This window comes from Arachis ipaensis, chromosome B5, assembly GCF_059453495.1.
Source record: "Arachis ipaensis isolate K30076 ecotype BB chromosome B5, ASM5945349v1, whole genome shotgun sequence".
Classification (NCBI taxonomy): Eukaryota; Viridiplantae; Streptophyta; class Magnoliopsida; order Fabales; family Fabaceae; genus Arachis; species Arachis ipaensis.
This window is the reverse complement of record NC_142440.1, coordinates 109606762-109613208: the sequence shown is the minus strand read 5'-3', so window position 1 is coordinate 109613208 and position 6447 is coordinate 109606762. Positions and strand designations below refer to the sequence as shown.

The following is a 6447-nucleotide window of genomic DNA, read 5'->3' as shown; positions in this document are numbered from 1 at the left end:
GTGTGGGGAGGTTGATAAACCACTATTTTATGGTTTATCTTGTACTCAGTTGAGTGGTTTTTATCAACTCTTTACCCACTTATTCATACTATTTGCATGTTTTACATTTTCCTTCCTGGTTTTGTGCTATGATTGAAAACATGCTTCGTTGATCTTATATTTGCTTATTATTAATCCTCTCTTATTACCATTAGATGCCTTGATATGTGTGTTAAGTGTTTTCAGAGATTACAGGACAGGAATGGCTCAGAGGATGGAAAGGAAGCATGCAAAAGTGGAAGGAATACAAGAAGTTGGAGAAACTACTAAGATGTCCAGCCTGACCTCTTCGCACTCAAACGGCTATAACTTTAGCTACAGAGGTCCAAACGACGCGGTTCTAGTTGCGTTGGAAAGCTAACGTCTGGGGCTTCGATTTGATATATAATATACCATAGTTTCCCTGACACTAGGCAATGCGAACGCGTGATCCTCGCGGACGCGTCGCATCTGCGAACTTCAATCCACGCGGCCACGTGGACGACGCCTCCGCGTCACTTGTCCGCGACCTGAACGTACCAAAATACGCATGGGGCGATTTCTGGACTATTTTTGACCCAGTTTTCGGCCCAGAAAGCACAGATTGGAGGATATAAAGTGGGGGAATACCTCCATTCTAGGGGGAGCTCGCATTTTTACTACTTTCCATGATTTAGATTTAGTTTGAGAGGGAGATTCTCTCCTCTCTCTCTTAGGATTAGGATTTAGGACTTCTCTTAGTTTTTAAGAGTGACTCTCGATCCAGGTTTAGTATTTACTTTAATTTATGTTTCTATGCTACTTTAATGCTTTTATTCGTATCTATAAATGTTGCCAACTTGACTTATGAATCCTTCCCATGTTATGATTTGAATTAATGATTATTTGAGGTATTTCAGTTATTGATTGCTTTCTCTTTAATTTGCGTTACCATTGCTTTCCATCTAAGGACATATTTATTCCAGCAATTTTACCTTTTCCCCTTTTGGTCTTGGTTAAGAAATCAGTAACTCAACATTATCGAACTCAACATAACTGATAATCGCTATCTTGCTAATTGAACTGAACTTCAATAATCCCAAATTTTTCTTAGGAATTAAATAGGATTCGAAGGTCAAACTAATTAGTCCTTTGACTTTCCTTTGCTTTAGTAAAGGTTAACTAAGTGGAATTTAGATTCAACTTTCATTATTGTTGAGAGAGATAACTAAGTTGGACTTCTAATTTCTCTTACCCTGCCAAAAGTTGCTTTACAGTATTTATTTATTTCAATTACCATCTACTTTACTTGTCATTTAAATCACTTCCTTCTCACCTTTTAAACCCCGAGTACAACCTTTATAGCCAATAATAAGAACATACTTCCTTGCAGTTCCTTGAGAAGACGACCCGAGGTTTGAATACTCGGTTAACAATTTTTAAAGGGATTTGTTACTTGTGACACCCAAAACGTTTGTACGAAGGGATTTCTGTCGGTTTAGAGACTATATCTACAACGCGACTGTTTTTATGAACTTCTTTACTGGCAAAAATCCCGATGTCAAAATGGCGTCGTTGCCGGGGAACTGCTAACGTGTGCCTTATTATTGGTTATTGTAAATATTTTTTTTTGCTTGTTTATTTATTTTTGTTTTTCCTTTTTATCTTTATTGCTACCATGAATTCTCACCCCTCTCACTTTGAGTTTGGTTCTAACCTTGTTGAAGGAGACAGAAGTTACAGCAGGAATATGCATCAAGGTCGGACCAATCAAGGATGGATGGAGCCAAGAGGATCTAATCAACCCTTTAGGCAGCAACACCTTCCGAGACAACCTGGACAAAGACCATTCTACCGTGCATACCCAGCTGAAAGATATGGTGGACAACCTTGTAACTACCAACAAGCCCCACCCCGTGCATATAAACCATCCTTTCAACATAACCTCGAACCACCACACTCACAAGCTTCTCTTCACCATTCGCCACCATATGATCCTTCCTTACCCCAGTACCAATCCAATCACTCCCAATCACCACCACTTTCCTATGTATCATGTCCAAGTATGGCAACCCGAGAAGCAGAGGTTCGCCTAAAGGAAATAGTAAATAAATTTCAAACAACCATTCGACAACTGGAGCAAGTAGTAATTTATTGGGTTTCTAGGCGCTCAAATACACAAGGATTAGCCACAGCCCCATGTGAACAATCTAATGAAGAGCGTAGCATGAAGGAGATACCAGAAACTCCAGTGGACAAGACAGAGAATGAATTCGTACTAGAACAAGTAGAAGAAGCTGTGATTGTTCAGGAAGAAGAGTTGGTTGAAGATCTAGGAGATGCTGAACCTCCATGGGAATCTAGAACTGAGGAGAACTCCGTCAAGGACGCTATAGTTGATGCTAAGGAGGATATTGTACAATCTCCAAGGCAAGTTGTTTATGAAGAATCAGACGGAATAACCCAGGATACAAATTCCCTTGATGATGATAGTCACAAGTCAAGCTCTCTTAGTAATGAACTTGCATCCGCAAGTGAATTCTCTGAGATCGAAGAATCTTCCCCAAATAAATACGAAGATGATGCGGAGGTAGATTTCTCTCAACCTCCAATCTATGACTCAAGTGATGAGGAAGTGATGCCAAGGCATCATAGGCTAGTTTCACTAGCATTTTTCTGTTAGTTTTAGTTGTTTTATGCATTTTCTTGAGCTTAAAGTAACCAAAAATGGTTAAATGAAGAACAAAGTAATGAACCATCCAAACAATATGATTTTGATGCAAATTCCATGAGTTTTAGTTATAATACTTAAATGCTATGAATGGAAGATTTCTCATGAAATTTTGCAAGACTTTGATGCAAGTGTTTGGATGATTTCAGGGAAGAAGAGGCTAGGCAAGGAAGCAACAAAATCAATAAAGGAAGCTTGAATATCACATGTGGAGTTTAAGTTCCAGTTTAAGCCTAAACTAGAGCTTAAACGCCAAAAATCATGAAGGATAAGAAATGCTGCGATTGAAGTTTAACCTCCAGTTTGACCTCAAACTGGAGGTTAAACGCCAGAATGAATAGCCTCACTTAAGGAGCATTCCACGTTTAACCTCCAGTTTGACCTCAAACTGGAGGTTAAACGCCAGAATGAGTATGCCACCCAGGGAGGAGTTCCATGTTTAACCTCCAGTTTGACCTCAAACTGGAGGTTAAACGCCAGAACCAGGAAGAGTACCAGGGAGCCATTCCACGTTTAAGCTCCAGTTTGACTCAAACTGGAGCTTAAACGTGTTCGATAGCTTTTCTACTCCAGGGTTGCTCTCTCCATTTCCACGTTTAACCTCCAGTTTGACCTCAAACTGGAGGTTAAACGTGTTCGACACCTCCAGGGCTACCATTCTAAGCTTCCACGTTTAACCTCCAGTTTGACCTCAAACTGGAGGTTAAACGTGTTCGACCTCCAGTATGCCTCCACCCTTTTCCACGTTTAACCTCCAGTTTGACCTCAAACTGGAGGTTAAACGTGTTCGACCTCCAGGGCTGCCCTTCCTATCTCCACGTTTAAGCTTCAGTTTAACCTTAAACTGAAGCTTAAACGTGTTCGACTACATGACTCTCCAGGGCTACCTTCTTCCATTTCCACGTTTAAGCTTCAGTTTAACCTTAAACTGAAGCTTAAACGTGCTTCTACAAAAGGCCTCACTGGAAGTGTCTGGCGTTTAAGCTGCAGTTTAAGCTTAAACTACAACTTAAACGCCAATCTTGGAAAAGGTTTCTGGGCCAAAAATATTGGGATTTAAGTTAGTCTTTGAGCACAAATATTAACTTAAACTTACTTTGGTATGAAACCCAATTGAATATCATGGTTTATGGGATTGGGCCTGAAGGATTGATGAGTTTGAAATCTCAATTTATTGAGTCATGTGTCATTATTTGATTATCACTAAGTTGGCTCAATAAATGTTACAGGATTTGGATCAACAACCTCATCAAGATTATGGATCATAAACCCAAGGCAAAAGGAAAGCAAGGAGAGGCCTCAAAGCCCAAGAAGCACAACTGAAGCTCAATATAGAAAGTGTATAAATAGGATAGAAGTTAAGTTAGAGGGGACTTTTACTTTCACTTTTAGCTGGTTTTCCTTTTCTTTGTAATTGAATTCAGAGCTATGATTCACTAAACCCCCTTTCATTGGGTTAGGGAGCTCTATTGTAATTCAATGAATCAATAATAGTTTATCTTCTTCTTCAATCTTTTCTCTTGAATTTTGTTAGAAAGCTTCTCGATCTAATTCCATTGAGTAGTTGTCTTGGGAAAGAAACTACTCATACTTGGAATCCTTCGGAGCCTTGGGAAAGGAATGGAGGATTCATGCTAGAGAAGCTTTCTCACAGTGGATTGGATTGGGGTTTGGATGGATATTGTGACATGTAATCCTACCAAATTGTGGTTCATGAAATTGTGTGGTATAATCAGTGATCAAGCATCATATCTTCTTATGAACATTTAAACCAAGGGATTGGGAATTTGTTTATTTTTAGAGAGCATTGGTGAGCCAAGGAATTGGGATCCAATCATATAAGATTGCCAAGCAAAATTCAATGAACGCATTGGTTGAGGAAGAGATAAACATGTTTTGATTCGGAGATCTCAATATCTCCTATAACCCAATGAATTCCCCATTTCTGATTTCCACTTTCTCTTTACATTCTGCAACTCAATTCTTGCAATCACCCCCATTCCCTTTTAATTTCAGCAATTTACATTCTGCTCTTTAATTCATGCAATTTAAGATTCAGCCATTTAATTTTCTTGTCATTTACTTTTCCCGCCAATTTTACATTCCGCAATTCTCATCTCAAATCTTGATTCAGCTCAACTAGAACACACTTCTAATCCGAATTGCTCACTCAACCAATCCTTGTGGGATTCGACCTCACTCTATTGTGAGTTTTTACTTGACGACGATAACCGGTGCACTTGCCGGAAGGAATTTTGCCGATTGTGCAATTTCCTAAATCGTAGCATAACAAGTTTATGTGCATCAAGTTTATGGCGCCGTTGCCGGGGATTGGTTTTCGATTGACAATTCTCAAATTGGAAGCTAACTAGATTGAGCAATTTTCTCTTGCTTTGTTAATTCTGTCCAAGATACTTGTTGAACTTTAATTTCTGCACTTGGTTACATGCTTTCCTTCTTTATGCCTTTAAATTCATGCAACTAACTCACTGACTCACTAACTGTTTGAATTAATTCCTCAATTGAGCTAACCATACTCTTCCATTAACCAAGAGTATTTCACTTGTTTGTGTTTGAGCTGTGTTCGTGTATGACAGGTAGGAGAGGAGAGACATCAACTCCTCCATATACCGAACCAGAGAGGACCCTTCATAGACTTAGAAGGGAAGCAAGAGGGAAGAGAGTAGTGGGAGAAGAGGAATCTGAAGGAGAATCTGAGGACAATTTTGAGGAAGCTTTAGATCTCAACATGGATAGAGAAGTTCACAACCATGAGAGAGCTGATGGAAACGATGCCATTCCTGAGAGGAGGGTTCTTAGTTCATACATAAACCCAACCTCTGGGAATTGTGGTAGTAGCATCCAGAAACCACCCATTCAGGCCAACAATTTTGAGCTCAAGTCACAGCTAATATCACTTGTGGAAAATCATTGTTCCTTTGGAGGAAGTGCTAATGAAGACCCAAACCAACATCTCACAAAATTCCTGAGAATTTGTGACACTGTGAAGTCCAATGGAGTCCAGGAAGATGCCTATAAACTGCTTTTGTTCCCATTTTCACTTAGGGACAAAGCAGCTAAGTGGCTGGAATCATTCCCAAGGGGGAGTCTAACAACATGGGATGAGGTGGAAAGCAAGTTTCTGGCACGTTTCTACCCTCCACAAAAGGTCAATAGGCTTCGATCTGAGGTTCAGACTTTTAGACAACAAGATGGTGAAACTCTCTACGAGGCATGGGAGAGATTCAAGGACTTGACAAGGAAATGCCCACCAAACATGTTCCATGATTGGGTGCAACTGCACATCTTCTATGATGGGCTCTCTTATGAATCAAGGAAGGCTGTAGACCATTCATCAGGAGGTTCATTGAACAGGAAAAAGACTGTGGAAGAAGCCATTGAAGTGATCGAGACAGTGGCTGAGAATGAGTACTACTATGCATCAGAAAGGCACAACACTAAGGGAGTCATGGAGCTGAACCAGGTTGATACAATTCTAGCCCAAAACAAGGTGTTTGCCAAGCAACTAGCAGAGCTTACCAGGCAATTAGAAACAAAGCAAGTGGCTGCAATACACACACAAGATCAAGAGGAAGTAGGCATTGAAGGAGGTGATTGGGATGAGGTTAACTATGTGGGAAACCAACAAAGGCAATCATATGATCCACATTCCAACACTTACAACCCAGGCTGGAGAAACCACCCAAACTTTGGGTGGG

General features: G+C 40.1%; 1 non-coding gene across 1 annotated transcript; it reads right to left on the bottom strand.

The window, feature by feature from the left end:
* Positions 1-5903: 5903 nt before the first annotated feature.
* Positions 5904-6007, bottom strand: LOC148565343 (small nucleolar RNA R71). The gene has a single exon (XR_015885110.1). It is a non-coding gene; the product is annotated as a small nucleolar RNA R71 (small nucleolar RNA).
* Positions 6008-6447: the final 440 nt, after the last annotated feature.